Source organism: Pinus tabuliformis, chromosome 7 (genome assembly GCF_031772625.1).
Source record: "Pinus tabuliformis cultivar Carrire ecotype Pingquan chromosome 7, CPIR1, whole genome shotgun sequence".
Taxonomy (NCBI): domain Eukaryota; kingdom Viridiplantae; phylum Streptophyta; class Pinopsida; order Pinales; family Pinaceae; genus Pinus; species Pinus tabuliformis.
The window spans coordinates 614952669-614968240 of NC_142293.1; the positions used below are offsets into that span (position 1 = coordinate 614952669).

At 37.2% G+C, this 15572-nt stretch overlaps 1 pseudogene; it reads left to right on the forward strand.

Moving 5' to 3' along the window:
- Window positions 1–13179: 13179 nt before the first annotated feature.
- Window positions 13180–15212, forward strand: LOC149248938 (3-ketoacyl-CoA synthase 9 pseudogene; annotated as a pseudogene).
- Window positions 15213–15572: the final 360 nt, after the last annotated feature.

A 15572-nucleotide genomic window follows, 5' to 3' on the forward strand; every position in this document is an offset into this window, starting at 1 on the left:
TTAAGAAATTTGAGTTCACTATGTATTTTATAAATCTAAGTTTAAAGTAGATTTACACTGATAATTAAATAAACAAAACATTGTTTAATTTGTTATATTTAATTAAAATGGTTCACATTATTAAAAAAAAAAAACTAAATAAATTATAATTTAATAGAAAATTTTGTAATGGATTGGAATTAAAACCATAAGCTATTTTTTGAAAGGTTTTGATGTGTTTTCAAAAGATTTTTTTTGTAAGTTAAATTTCTATTACCTACAATTTTCAAAATTACATCCTAGATACATCAAGATTCACAGGTTGCCTACAGAACTAGGACTTTGGATTTTAGCTCACACAAATAAATATAGAGTACACTGTCATCCTTAAAACAAACAACAAAAGGTCCAAAAAGAACTGTAACTATCCCAACCAAAAATATATTATAAACTTGTAGCAAAAGAACAAGAAAAAACATGAGAAGGTAAGTTTGACGAGGTCACCAGTTCTAGATCTTGTGCACTTGTTCTAGAAGGGCTTGATATCTTTCCATTGCACTAGAGATGACTCTATGTATGTGATAGATGAACATCCAATCTTTCCAAGCAATATTTATAGTGTCTTTAAATCCTCCTAATATCATTGAGAAATAAAATTGTGTTAATTTTGTCTTCCCTTTTCTCCTTCAAAAGTCGACCAAACAAAGTTTTCTTCTCCCAATGCAAAGTGATACAATCCAGATATTAGTTCCTTCATCCCCTGGTTTCCCAGCGTCGGGAAGCCAATTGGATACTTCAGGAGAAAGCTCTGTATCAGAATAAGCCTAACGCTTACGTGCGATCTTTGACTTTATCTACTGAATGCCCACTCTAGTGTTAGGGGAAGTTGATGCATGATAACGAGATGTTTCCTCTTGCGCCTGAGATTATGCATGGATCTTACTAGCATAACTATGACAACTTCACCAAGACAAACCCCATCGATAGTGCATATATTTCCTAACCATGGAAAAATGAGGAAACTGGAACCATAACCCATGTGCCCACACAATAACTAGAAGAAACCTTTTGGCCAATAGAAGCTCAATATAACCACAAAGAAAAGGGGAGGTTTATATGACACAATGCCTCGGCCAATACCTATAGTCCCACACTATACAAATCAGAATAGGGAGTTCTCACCACCAAGGCCTGTAGAGAGTCCCAATATACCCCCTTTTAGGACCATAAAAGTGACAATTTCCTATCAAAAATAGTCTGACTACTTACATATAGAAAACACGACAGAATAATGGGCCTCTTAAAGAGAAAACAGTGACTAGGGGACAACTAGAATAAACTCCAGGAGGAGGCCACAACCAAAGCTCGAGGAACATACCTCATTGACTTAATACAACAACCAAAACCCAAAACAACACTCTGAACTAACATCGCCAATGGAAAAAGATCATTGGAATAGGCTCGTCTGACCAATAAGTCTCCCAAAAGAACTAGATAAACCACAATTTCCAGCAATAAAGCAGAAGACCTCTAACGAACGTAAGCCAAGACAATGAAACTTTATGAGAAAGAAACATAATTCCTTCTAAAAATACATTGACTGCCAAGATACCATCTAATGCACTAGGCAAAACTAGAATTTCTTGCATTCCTAAACTCGGTGAGGAGAACCCACTGACATAAAAAGTTACCCAGAGCATAAAGTACCTTGCAATTGTCGTCACAGTAGTGCCTTGGACTTATTGAAGGCACAAAAAATTTCTTTCTCGTAAGGAAACCCACTCATTAGACTTAATATGTTCCTCTGATATATTAGATTACTCAACCTATAGCAGAAAAGTCCATTTACAACTCAATGACAACAAGAACCTTTAGGGGACCTTCCACAAAGTAAGATTTCCATCCACCAATTTCGCCATGAAAAGTGAATTTCATCCTAGAAGCATCCCTTTCCTGCCTGGATTGGCTGAGTTACCAACCCAACAAAGGAGAGGGTTAATCCCAATTGCATCAGAGATGAAAAATCTCGAAACCTTAAATATAAGTTCCCCCCATTATTGATATGAGAAGAAGAATGTTAACGCACCAACCAACAAGTGTGCTAGGTATATGTTTATGCATGCAATAATCCTGGAGGTGGTAAGCCACGCCACCTCCCTCCATTAATAGCCTTAGGATATGGAGGGGTGGTAGACGCCTCTCCCGATATCAAAATTGGCCAGGTTGATCACCCTGATCGAGGGAAAAAGATAAAAATTATTAAAAAAGAGAACAAGAGGGAAATGATTTTACCAAATGAAATTTAGGGAAAATTTGATTATTTTTAAACTCAATTCAATAATCTAAATATGTAATGATTAGTAATTAATATTTTCTATTAAAATTGAAAAGAATAATTATAAATAATTTTATATTAATTTAATGTTTAACTTAATTATAATGTTCAAATTCCTCGAATGGGGTGAGTAAGGTGGAAAAAGGGGGGGAGCGTGTAACCACTACCCCACCAGCCATGAGCTGGCAAGACATGGCAACATGCCCCCCACCCCTTGCTCCAAAGAACATTAAGTGATGTATAACAAGAGAACCCCTATTTCAGGGTGCCACCTAATGGGAATGCTTTGCATTCATTGCCATAGCCAACCACCCATGAAAATAGGCACTTCAAGAGCTCTACCAAGGCTAGTAACAAGTGATAGTAGCATTCTCATGCATAGGTCAACCCACTACAATTTTGTCAATTCCTTCACATTCAATGATGGACCATTAATGACTGCCTCATTGGGATTTTACACATTGTTTGAGGTTTTCTTTAGTAAATTTAGATACAAAGTTGTATATCTTGGGGTGGTATCGACATATACTCACCTTACTATGTTACCTCTTGCATTTCAAGGACTGCAGCCGAATGTTGAAGCCATTTTCCATTCTAGGCATACTAGATTTTTTGTGACTTCTTTTTGTAGGCAACTTTGAGTCTTGGATGGAAAAACATGCACAATGTTGTTGTTAAATCCTCTGAAATTGAGGAATGTGTTAGCCCACATGGAAAATTAATAATCTTATAGGCTTTACTTTGGGGCAAAATTCCATTAGGTTTCAATGCAACAAGTCATTTGTGTTGGCAGAGCAGTGACATCCTCCCAACATGCCCCCTTTGGAGCTAGATGGTTGACACAAGTTTTGGTATGTCTGGTTTTTTGAAGTTTGCAGTTTAAACTCTGACCTTTGTTTTGATTTCAATGATTGCTCTGTAAATGGCTCTGTTGGCACTCTTGTTCAATTCCTAGGGGACTCAATCAACAATTCAAGGTGGGATCTGATCCCGACCACTTTAGCTAGCCCTAGGGTGACACTTCTTACTCTCTCATTTTATTCACTCATAGCCATGCCTATGTAGTGAACTAGGGTTAGATGCGACATTGCTTACTATCAAGAACAAGGTCGATTTAGAACCTAGGCTGGGGTTGAGAATTTAATGGCATGTTACATGGAATTTACCCCCCAACCGATATAAGAAGAGATCACTCAGGTTGAGTGAGAGGTACAATCTCACATTCATTGAGGTTCTTGTTGAGGTTGCTGATTGGGTACCTGATGGTGGCCATATAAGGGAAAGACACAATGGATACATGTATATAGTGGATATCTACTGACATATCAAATTCATCTTAGGTAGAGTATTTATAGACCATAATCAGCTCAAGAATGAAGTTATTTTGTCTCTAAATCAGTGGTGGCATTTCTTGATTTCGATGAAGTGTAGGCTCACGATAATCAAAAGACAATTGGGACCTCCCCTTGATCCTGGTTTTTCTCCTGGAAACAACAAGGAGCCCATACATGTTGAATCTACGAACTTCAAATAATAAGTATCCATGTGCAACTGCCTATTTACTTTGAATTTTCCTTTATGTTCCTTTATCTTAGCACCAAGTTGAAGAAAGGTCATAACCACCATGTCTGTCTACACTATTCAAATATTTTGTCTTTTGTGGTAAAAAACTTTCTTCTATCAATTGGAACAATTGAAGTTGTGTATGTGGTCTTGTTTCCTTGAGATGTTAATCTCAGAAATTTCAAATACCACAAATCTTTTCTTCTTCCTTTTTTTTGTAACCCAAAGGAATCGACAATTGGGCCACTCTCATACTCGTGTGACAGGGGGCTGATTCTGGCCACTACCACTATACTTCTAGGGCCTATGACTTGTTCTCCTCTCCATATACCAAGTCACGTCTAAGGGATTAAACCTTATATCTCTTAGTTTGCACAATTGGATCACCAATTGAGTTGCCCCAATGGGTTTGTATAAATATTATTTTACACTATAAAAATAAAAATACCTTCTTATTAAAATTAATTTATTATTATTACACTATAAAAATTTATTTAAAAATACATGATACATTTTTATATTACAATAATAATTCTAGAAAAGTATGGAATCCAGCTTTTAATTTTACCTTTTACATAGAGTCGCGTGCATCATTTTTTTTATGTGCTGTTATAAGAAATTTTTTTATAACAATTGAGAGGCAAGCTTCAAGATGGTTTTTCAGATCGAAAAAGTATAATTGTATTATATTGAGGCAATATAAAGATGACAGATAGTACATCAAAAGCTTTTTAAAGCTCGAGCATCTCAGAAACTAAAAAAGGACAAAACTGGATACTATATGCATCCTGGAAGAAAGCTTTGGAGCTGACACACAATATACCAAATACAGGACTTCTTGTACAGCACATGATATTTCCTGGAATATAAAACTGATTGCCGAGAAAGATCAACGATTTATACACCATACATATACAGGGATATATAAAAAAGATCAAAAAACAGAACATACCTGGAGATTTTCAAAGAGAGGATTAAAACCCAGGGAAGGAGAAATCCTGGATGGGGAAGGATTCCCCGGCAGATATTACCTTCACAATCCAATTACCTGTTTGAGATAGAAGCCCTTCCTTTGATAAGCAATCTGCTTGTTGATTCTTGGACCTATAGATGTGTTGAATGGAACATCCTCTCACTTTACCCCATAAATACATAATTCTGTCCATCCAACCCACAAGGTGTGGGCAACTGATACGGCATTTTCCCATAACGTGATCAACCATAATTTTGGAATCCCCATAGATTGACACAAAATGAATATCAAAAAAGATGCAGAAGGTAAGAAGGCCCGCTAGATCCATCGCCTCAGCCATGCAGTTAGAGCCCTTTCCTCTATTCCATGAGATGAGATATTGAAGGTTCTCATCCATTATAATATGAACCCCGCAGCCACAGGAATTATGCTGAGCAGCACCATCAAAGAACGCTCTTGGGGCCCCTGAGTGAATATCTCCTTGCCTGTTCCAATTGACATTTTTCCTTTTGTGATTCTTAGCCGGTAGGGATTCATAGATGGATACAACATTTTGTAATGTAGCCATAAAAGGCTCTTTCCTGGCTTTAAATATTATATTGTTTCTCCACTTCCAAGCACACCAAAGGACTATGATAATTATTGGTCTCCATGATTCACGCTGCCCACTCCACCAGATGAAAGCTTCCTGCGTGGAAGCATGAGTCACGACAGGGAATCCTAATAAGATTGCCAGTTCATACCACAATAGTCACGTTTTCTGGAACTGGAAAAACATATGATAGTTGCTTTCCTCCGCTGCTTCACACATTACACAAAAGCCCGGCCCATGCCAATTTTTTTTTTTTTTTTTAATTTTTTTATTTATTATTTATTATATTTTATTTTTTATTTTATTTTTTTTTTTTCAGATTTTCCCAAGACAAGTTTTTATTGTGGAAAACCAACCACGAGAAAAATGTTAATTTGGGAGGACATCCAGTTTTCCAGAAAATAGAAGGAAAAGAAGGGCTAGCGTGTGCTATTCTTAAACCAATCAAGTTTATGTAAATATCTTTTACGCAAACCTGGGTACTTGCATTTGGCACTTTCCAGATCAGAACATCTTCAGGCAAAGAACGATGTAAGCCACTGCTTCTCAAGCCATCTCTGATTATGTTCCATTGTTTTGCTAAAGAGTCAGACATCCCCATACTGTCAGCCTCTTTCCAAAGGGGGATAGGGCCCTGCCATGATGCTATGAGTTTGTCCCAGGTGAAGAAACCCTTCCTATGGAAGAAGCTTAGGAGTCTTTCAGGAAGAGAAATTTCCTCATGCCTGCTTATGAAAGGGTCAATTCCAATGATAATCCTACTGCTGGATTGGAAGCTCCATATCAGGTTCTTCAGAAAATAGTGTTCAATCTTTCGAAAGCTGAGCCAGATAGCTGACCCGTACGTGGATCCGATCCTCCCTAATCTGTACCAATGTACCATATCTTTGCCGCCCATGTATTTCTTTTTTATTGTGCTACTCCAAGGGCCCTCTCCATAGATCCCCCTCCATAATGATTTGCACAGGAGCGCCTTCCCAAAAGTTCTCAGGTCCAACAGCCCCCAACCACCTGAATTCTTCGGCTTAGAGATCTTTTCCATTCTAGCAAGGTGATATTTTCTCTGCTCTGATTTGCCTCCCCAAATAAAGTTTGCAGTAATCTTATTCATTTTCTGGATGATGCTTGCAGGGAGAAAGAATAAGTGTGCCCAGTATACAACAAGTTGAGTTAATACTGCTTGTGATAGGATAATTCTTCCTGCCAATGATAGGCTCTTATATTCCCAAGCAGATATCTTTTTGTAGTACATGTCTATTATCCATTGCCAGTCTGCTTTTGAGTATCCCTTTGCTTTTAGCTGGAATCCTAGATATTTTAATCCATTTTTTATGGATCTCATATCTATCCCAAACAGTGTTGAAACCCATTCTGTTGTTTCCATGTTGACATCATTATGGAAGAGGATGGATTTTGATTTATTAATTTGAAGACCAGTAGCATCTTGGAATCTTTTCAGAATGACATGAAGATGTAACCAAGTGACTCTGCATAGCATTGCGAAGATGAGCACATCATCTACAAATAAGTTATGCGAAATGTAGTTGTTTCTGCAAATCTTCATTGGCCTGCATCTGTTTTCACTGACTGCTTTGTTAATGTGAAGACTTAATGAGTTCATTGTCAAAATAAACAAGAGAGGAGATAGGGGACAACCTTGACGAAGACCTCTTTCTGCAAGAAAAAAAGGGGAGGGGATCCCATTTATGATGACCGCATAGTTTACTTTCTCCACGCATGCCATGATCCAATTTATTATATTGGATTTCAGGCCAATCTTTGCTAATAAGCATCTGATAAACCCCCAATCTAAGCAATCATATGCTTTTTGTAGATCAATTTTCAATATGGCTGCATCAGATTTATTTGAAAGCATGGTGAATAAACTTTCTTGCGTGTTAGCAACAACATCCAATATATTCCTACCTTTTAAAAAAGCATGCTGATCCTTCGTTAAAAAGCAAGCTAAGGTAGTTTTGATCCTTTCAGCAATAATTTTTGTAATAATTTTGAAAGTAATGTTGCAAAGTGAAATCGGCCTAAAGTCTTGAAAGGATTCAGCCTCTGATTTCTTTGTGATGAGCGCTATTTGAGTGGAGGACATTATCTGGTGAATGCTGCCTGAGATTCTCGCTGCCTCAACCATCCTTAGCAAGTCATGTTTGATGAGATCAAAAAAGTGGATAAAGAATTCTATTGTCTAGCCGTCTGGGCCAGGGCACTTGTCCTTCTTGAAGGACATCATTACACTAAGAAGTTTGTCCTCTGTTATGGGCTGGAAGAGGCCTTCATTTTTTTCATCATCAAACATTTGGGGGAACGGATCTATGCTGCATAAAATATCCTGAAACCTGCAAATATCCATTCTTTTATATTGTTTTTCGAAGTATCTCACAACTTCCTTTTGGATGTCTTGTTGGGAGAAAAGGAAGCCCCCCTGACCATCGCTTATTTTCCATATGGAATTTTTCTCCCGCCTGGAATTTGCATACCTATGAAAAAATTTGGTGTTTTTGTCACCTTCCTTGAGCCAAATCGCCCTACTCTTAAGTCTCCATGAGGCCTCTTCCTGCTTCAGAATTTTTTGTTTTCTCCTTTCAAGCTCATTGAGACGACACCTCATATTAAATGGAAGTGTATTAGCAGCCAGGATTCCGGAGATACTATCCAATTCCTTTTGTATTTCCCTAAGATCCTTTTTGTCCATATGTCTTTTCTTAATTTGCCAATCTTTTACCACCTTTCTCATCATGGCCATCTTGTCTCTAAAGGTCAAGAATGGGGGGATCTTATCTCTTGCTGATAAGTCCTTCCAGGTTCTTTTATGATATCATTAAAATCTGGTTCTTCTAACCAAGATCTGTTAAATTTAAAAGGGTACCCTTTCCTAAACCCCTTCTCCCTCCAGTTGAGATATATCGGCCTATGGTCGGATATGAATACATTTCCATTGGATGAGTAAGGCATTCCCATTCTGTCAATAATGCTGACGTGAACAATAAAACGATCAATTCTTTTTGCAACATACGCCTCCTCTATCCTTCCGTTGTCCCATGTTGGCATCATTTTAGAAGGATTTATGTCTACAAGATTCCTGTGCAAAAGTTCACATTTAATACGATCTGCTAGCGGGTCTCTTTTCCTGCGTATTCCCCATCGTTCCTTCGAATTTAGAGTTACATTGAGATCTCCTTTTTCCAGAAGCATGTTGAGGGAGGAGCGCCCACCGTCTGCCAGCAGACTAGATCCAGGTTGTTTGAAACCAGTGCTTAAAAAAACCGTGAAACCAGTAAAATTGAGAAGCATGGTGACTGAATGCGTTTGGAAGGGAAATGTGAGGGTATGAGGTTGAACTGACCCTGTGCCTGACGCACAGGGGAGAGAGGGGTGAACGAAACCTTTTCCCTATCGTTCGAAACTGGTTTTATGGAATACTACAGAGCCGGGTGGCCAGCAAAAGAAAGGGTGGACGTGTCATAAGGATGCTTTGCATGTAACTTCCAGACTAATTGGAGTCGCTTTACACAGAGAAGAATACAGCTGTTGCAGGGAAGGAGGGAAGAGAACGTGGCGTTATGAGAGCAAGGAATGAACGCATGCTTAACTTTGAAAAGCGCACGCCTGCCTGAGATCCATTGGTTGATCGCAATGGTGAGAGTGCCCTGGTTGGTTGCTATTCGTTATCCTTAAAGAAAGCACAATAGCTCACTAGCCTAGTTTTATAACACTAAAAAAATTGTTTATAAAATGGATTTGAACTATGTCCAACTAAAAAATGCAACTATGTTTATTATCGTGCTGCAAGCAGAGATATACATATTCAATTTAACATTGACTAATTATTAATCTCTGCTTTGACCAAAAATTAAATCACATTATATAAAGTTTAGATTACCAAACGAAATTAGTTTATTTTTTTTCAAATATTTAAATTTTATTTTTTTGAATTGTCATTGGTTTACTCCTTTCACTCTTATTGTGTAATCATATTAATGTACCGTCAAGCATGTTAGTATGTGTAGTTGCCAATACCTTTCCGATTGAGGCATGACCCAATTTGGCATATTTCCATTACATTGAAGCTTGATGAAACAAATATGACAACATGCATTGGAATTTGTAAAAGCAATTGATTTGACTCGATGTTCACTTTTCACTTTGTTATGTTCTGGATGCCACACTGCCTCGCGGCCCCCACATGCTTCACTCATAGGTTGCACCATTTAACATTTTTTCCTCATGCTTTCTCTAAGTTCATCTCCTTTTTAAATGAACACCATCAAAAAATTGGAAAACAAGCATGGTGACCACATTTTTTCAACAATCATTTTTTTATGCTCTATGTTACATTTATTCAAAGTACCTAACCTAATGTCATATTTTTACGCACTAGGTTCAAGATAAATTATAACAATATAAGCATTATTGTTTATAATAAGATAATTAATATAATTGTTTAATTTGTTGCTAATGAACATTGTATAAATATAATGAGTTTGTCTTTACCTAATAAAATAATAGTGTATCTTTAAAACCATTATCCATCTTTCTTAGAAACTCATAGTTATGATTATGGAATAATACATGCATGTGCTTTTGAGAGCTTACTATTGCTTACAATAAAGCAAAGTAGTAGAAATTATTGTAGCTTGTTCTTGTGACATAGTTCAATGGACAAGGGGGTGGGTATTTATTATATGAGATTTGATGTTGAAAATTATTTCACTTCCATCTATTATGTTATTTTTCTTAGCTTTCACATTTTTGTTCCCTTTTACAAAAAAAGAGAAAAATAAGACGAAGAAAATTAAAATATATACATGACCATGCCCATGGCTTCTTCTATTGGCTAATCAAAAAATGTTTTAGAGGCATCTTCTTGATACAATATATTTTATAAATTATCTATATCACATTCATGCTCCTAGTGTGGTTCCTCTATCACTTCCTCCAATTCCTTAAACACTCTTTCTATTGTTATCCTTCACAACCTTCCTTCCACTACCAAGAAAACTTCTCTCAACCATTGGTTAGATTTCTTTCCCCTTTTCCACATATTCAACTTGTCCATTCATGCTTTAGTCCTTCCCTTCTCTTCATTAAATCCACTCACCACTTCATCTTTCTAAAATAATCTCCCTTACCTTCTCCTTCCACCACTTTTCAAATATTACATCTCACTTCTTATACCGCTCTTCTCTCCCTTGATCTTATGCCTCCTCCATAGTACCATTTGAATTTAACTATTCGTTCTTTTGGATTCATCGTAGACTACCACCAAGAACAAGTTCTTATGCTATCATGATTAACGGGTTAAAAATAATATAATCTTGTTTCACCAAAACCATCTTCCCCTAGGTTACAATTTCTTTTACCATCCTTCCAAAAGCTCCCTTTTTGAACTCCTCCTTTACTTATGAAAAATATTGACTAACTTTAGTTGCAAATTCAGTAATGTACACTTCTATTATGATTTTAACATGAAAATCAACAACTCTTACAACTTCAAGATTGAATATATACAATACAATTAGGTTCTAAACATTCCACTAAATCCCTCTCCTCACTTTCTAGGCTAGTCAAGGATGCTTCCCTACTCTACTCGTCCAGTAAAAAAAAAACACTAGAGATTATAGTGACACGACATCATAGTTTCCATGGTTATCATGCAATAATGCACATTGAAAACCTTGGCATATTGACTCAAAAAGGGGTTTATTTTTCTAAGCTAATGATCCTCCACATAGTGCTAGGTTAACATGAAAGACATACTTCCAAAACCATACAAACTTCATGATAATATCTCATGATGAAACTGTCTTTTCTATCAATTTGAGACCTAGGTACAAATAGATGTCCAACAAGAGGTTCATTGTAATCTAGGTGCTAGCATCTTCAATCCCCTTGATGGGAGATGATTCACTCGTATTATGCCCAACCATAAATTGTTGTTTATGGATTTAATTAATATAATTAACATGATCAATGTCCATCCTAAAACTCATTCTTAGCAAACAATCAATATTATAGACCATTGGCCACCATACCAAAATCACCATATAAATAGTTAATTGGTAACCATTATCTCTAATAATATCATTCTAACCAATAGGTGCAATGACTTATCCAATCAGAGAATAGTCATTTTATAGAATAAATAAACAACAACAAAAAATATATCATAACCATAAGTTAGAATTTGAAAGTAGAGCCTTATTCGATTGATTTGCATTATAATCTAGTACATTGTTACATGGTCTTGATCAATGACTAGTGTGGAATAACATTATAGAATAGTTTTTAAATCCAATGCATTCAATTATTTAACATTTAAATTTTATTTAACCACTATCCAATCAACATTTATCTAATCCTTTAATATAATAAAATCATTTATACACATGCACTTGAAGTTGAAAAGGTTAATTCAAAACCATGTATTTGTTGGAGTACTTCAAGCTCCCTTACAAATAGGTGGTATTTCTCTCACATTTTGCTAGGTAGACTCAATTTTTCACAACTCTCTTAACATATAGTTTAATTTAACTATGTATAAACTAAGTTAATTTAATTATATTTTAATCTAAGATCAAACATCCCTCTTTTCCCATAAGAGTGTTTTTAGAAGGTAGTTGTACCTTTTGTCCAAAAAAATATAAATTTTCCATACAAATAATAGATTAAAATGAACAAATATGATATTAAAATTTATGAAAAAAACCATCCACAAATAGAGTTCTTATTATCTTTTTATTCTCTGCTAGCTAGAGATAATGCAATCATGAATTTTGTTATTTTAATTGTAATTTTTATTAATATAATGTTGTATTTCTTTATTGTCTGTTACTTTAATTTAACCATATTTAAACTAAGTTAGAATAGCTACTTTGTAGCGCTTGTTTAAATGTGAATACTAATTCATACTTTTCAAAGTTCAATAATTAAACTAAACAAGAAAAACGACCTTTTTTATATATTTTTTATATTTACAAAAATCTCATTTCAAATAAATTAACCAAAAAAATATAATAAAAAATAAAAATTACAAAACTAATTAAATAATTTAATTTAAATTTAATTTAACTTTAATCATTAAATTGTGTGACAAACAACTTAAATATTTAAAATTCAAATTTATAATTTCACTTTTTTTTTTTTCTTTCCTTTCCCATCTTCAGAAAATAGGACGTCACAGTAAATGAGTAACTCGAATTTATGAAAATCCAAGGTAACCAGGAAAGTCGAGCCCAGTGCATTAAGGGTTGGTGTTCACAAAATAGAACGTCAAAGTAAATGAGTAACTCGAATCTATGAAAATCCAGGGAACCATGAAAGTCGAGCCCAGTGCATTAAGTTGGGTGACACTGTAATATGATAAGACACAGAAGTAGGTAACAAATATTAAATGAATTTAGTTGTATATCTTTATATCTGGATGTTAAATAAATTATCATTTAATATTTATTGATAATAGTATTGGTGATTTAATACTTATTAGCCAAAATTGAACTCAAATTTATTATTTATATACCTACCGAATTACTTAAAAAAACAAAAGACCAAAGCGCTCTCCAAAACCTATACCAGATAAACTACGCGTAAGGAATGTCGAGGGTAGGTGGGGTTAAGCCAAGGATCGCTGTCAGAAATTAAGGAAGCCATGTGAACTCGGGTGCACTGCAAGCTTGCTTTTCTGTGAAATAAGTAGTGGACAGAGCAGCTAGGGTTTAATGGGAAGTAAATTCCGTAAGCCAATGGCCCATGAACATGAAGGTGGTACAGGGCAGTGGCAGATAGACTGGTCCAGTGACAATATGTTAATCTAATATATAGAGAACAACAGCTAGGCTGCAAACAGTGTTAAGTAGACAGAATGGAGAAAATGACGACTCTCGTGTCGAGATGGTCTCTGCTCGGAGAACTGTGGATGATGAACTTCGTCGATACGCTCCAGCTTTCGGAAACATCCATGCTTTTGAGGAGGGCGGCGGAGGTTGCTCTGCTTTGTTGCATGGTAGCAGTGGCGCTTTTTTATATCATGACTCGGAGGCGGCGAGGGGAGTGTTATCTGGTGGATTACAGTTGTTACAGACCGCCGGAGGACCGAAAGATGAACACCGAGGCGTGCATATATTTCAGTGTCAGCACCGAGCCCCCGGTGGTAGATCGCATGGACTTGCAGTGGAAGGTCTATCTCCGCTCCGGTTTGGGAGAAGAGACGGCCGTCGCTCGCTTTCTCTTCAACGAAGACCGCGTTGCGACACTGGAGGAGGCGCGGCTGGAGATGGAGGAGAGCTTCGCGGCTGTTCTCAACGATCTGTTCGCCAAGTCGTGCGTGGAGCCGTGGGAGATCGACATTCTCATCGTCAACGTCTCCACTTTCAGCCCGGCGCCGTCGCTGGCAGCGTGGGTCGTGAACCGCTACAAGATGAAAGAGAGCGTGAAGACCTTCAATCTTTCCGGAATGGGCTGCAGCGCCAACGTTATAGCCGTGGACATGGCGAAGGATCTCTTCAAGATCTACCGCGACTCCTATGCTCTCATCCTCGGCAGCGAGAACACGACAGTCAATGCCAATTACGGCGGCAGCGACAAGGCCATGATGCTCACGAATTGTCTGTTCAGAGTCGGGGGAAACGCCGTGCTACTGTCGAACAAAGCGAAAGACGCAGCCAGGGCAAAGATGAAGCTCCTGCACGTCGTTAGAACGAATACCGCAGCCGACGACGAGGCCTACGGCTGCGTCATGTCGAAAGAAGACGCCGAGGGTTTCTACGGCATCGGCCTCCGCATGTCCCTCATCAACGTGGCGGCGGAGGCCGTGAAGAAAAACATGACAACCCTAGGCCCGAAAGTTCTCCCCATAACTGAACAGCTCTATTATGCCTACAATCTCTTCTGCATCAAAGTTCTCAGAAAGGATTTGAAACCCTACATCCCCAACTTCAGACTCGCGTTCAGCCATTTCTGCATCCATCCCGGCGGGCGAGCAGTTATCAACGGGGTCGGAAAGAGCTTGCAGCTGAGCGATCACGATTTGGAACCGTCTCGCATGGCGCTCCATCGATTCGGGAACACTTCAACCAGCGGGCTCTGGTACGAGGTAGCTTACCTGGAAGCCAAGAGACGCTTCAAGGTGGGAGATCGTGTTTGGCAGATAGGCCTGGGTTCGGGATTCAAGTGCAATAGCGCTGTGTGGGAAGTAATGAATGAAACGAAGCCTATGGAGGCCAATGTGTGGGACGACTGCATTCACAGGTATCCTTGCAATACTCGTAACAGATTCACGGACGACTACTGCCGCAGTTTGATAGATACGTTTCGAAAATAGGCTCTACGTGCGGCACCCAATCAATACCTTGCCTTTTAATTAATGCTCATATAGAGGTATTCATAGAATAAAATGCATTTGAGTTTTTTTATCAGTGCCTGTGCCATGTATAAGCGACCTGTCTGTCTGCGTTGTACACAGCTATAGACATTGCTATCCTACTCTGTGAAGCAGTAATGGATTGCAAGATGTGATTGTCAAGAGTACAAATAGAAATGGCTGTAAATTCATAATCGAAGGGGTGGGTATGTGCCAGTGGGTTGAAAGTCTAGTACGCATATTAATTATGTAAGGCTTTTTAATTGTTCACTGTTTTTATGATGTAATTTATCCTGGATTGCGTTATCTAAGAGGTGGGTATGTGCAAGTGGGTTGAAAGGCAGTGTGCTGATTGAGGCTTTTTAATTGTTCATTCTATTATGATGTAAAGCGTTTTTAATTTGTTCATCTAATTATGAGCTATTGTACAAGTGAAAGGGAATGGTAAAAGTGAGTTATTCTACAGGTGAAAGGGAAGGGTAAAAGTAGTGCTGAGAATAATCATTATGAAAAAGAGTTGGAGTTAGGGTTTGTGAAAAAAATATTTTTAATTTGTTCATCTTATTATGATTTATGGTACAAGTGAAAGTGAATGGTAAAAATAATGCTGAAAATAATCATTATTAATTATGTTAAAAGAATTGGAGTTAGGGTTATGTGAGAAATATGTTTTTAATTTGTTCATCTTATTATGATTTATGATTTATTGTACAAGTGAAAGGGAATGGTAAAAGTAATGCTGACAATAATCATTATTAAT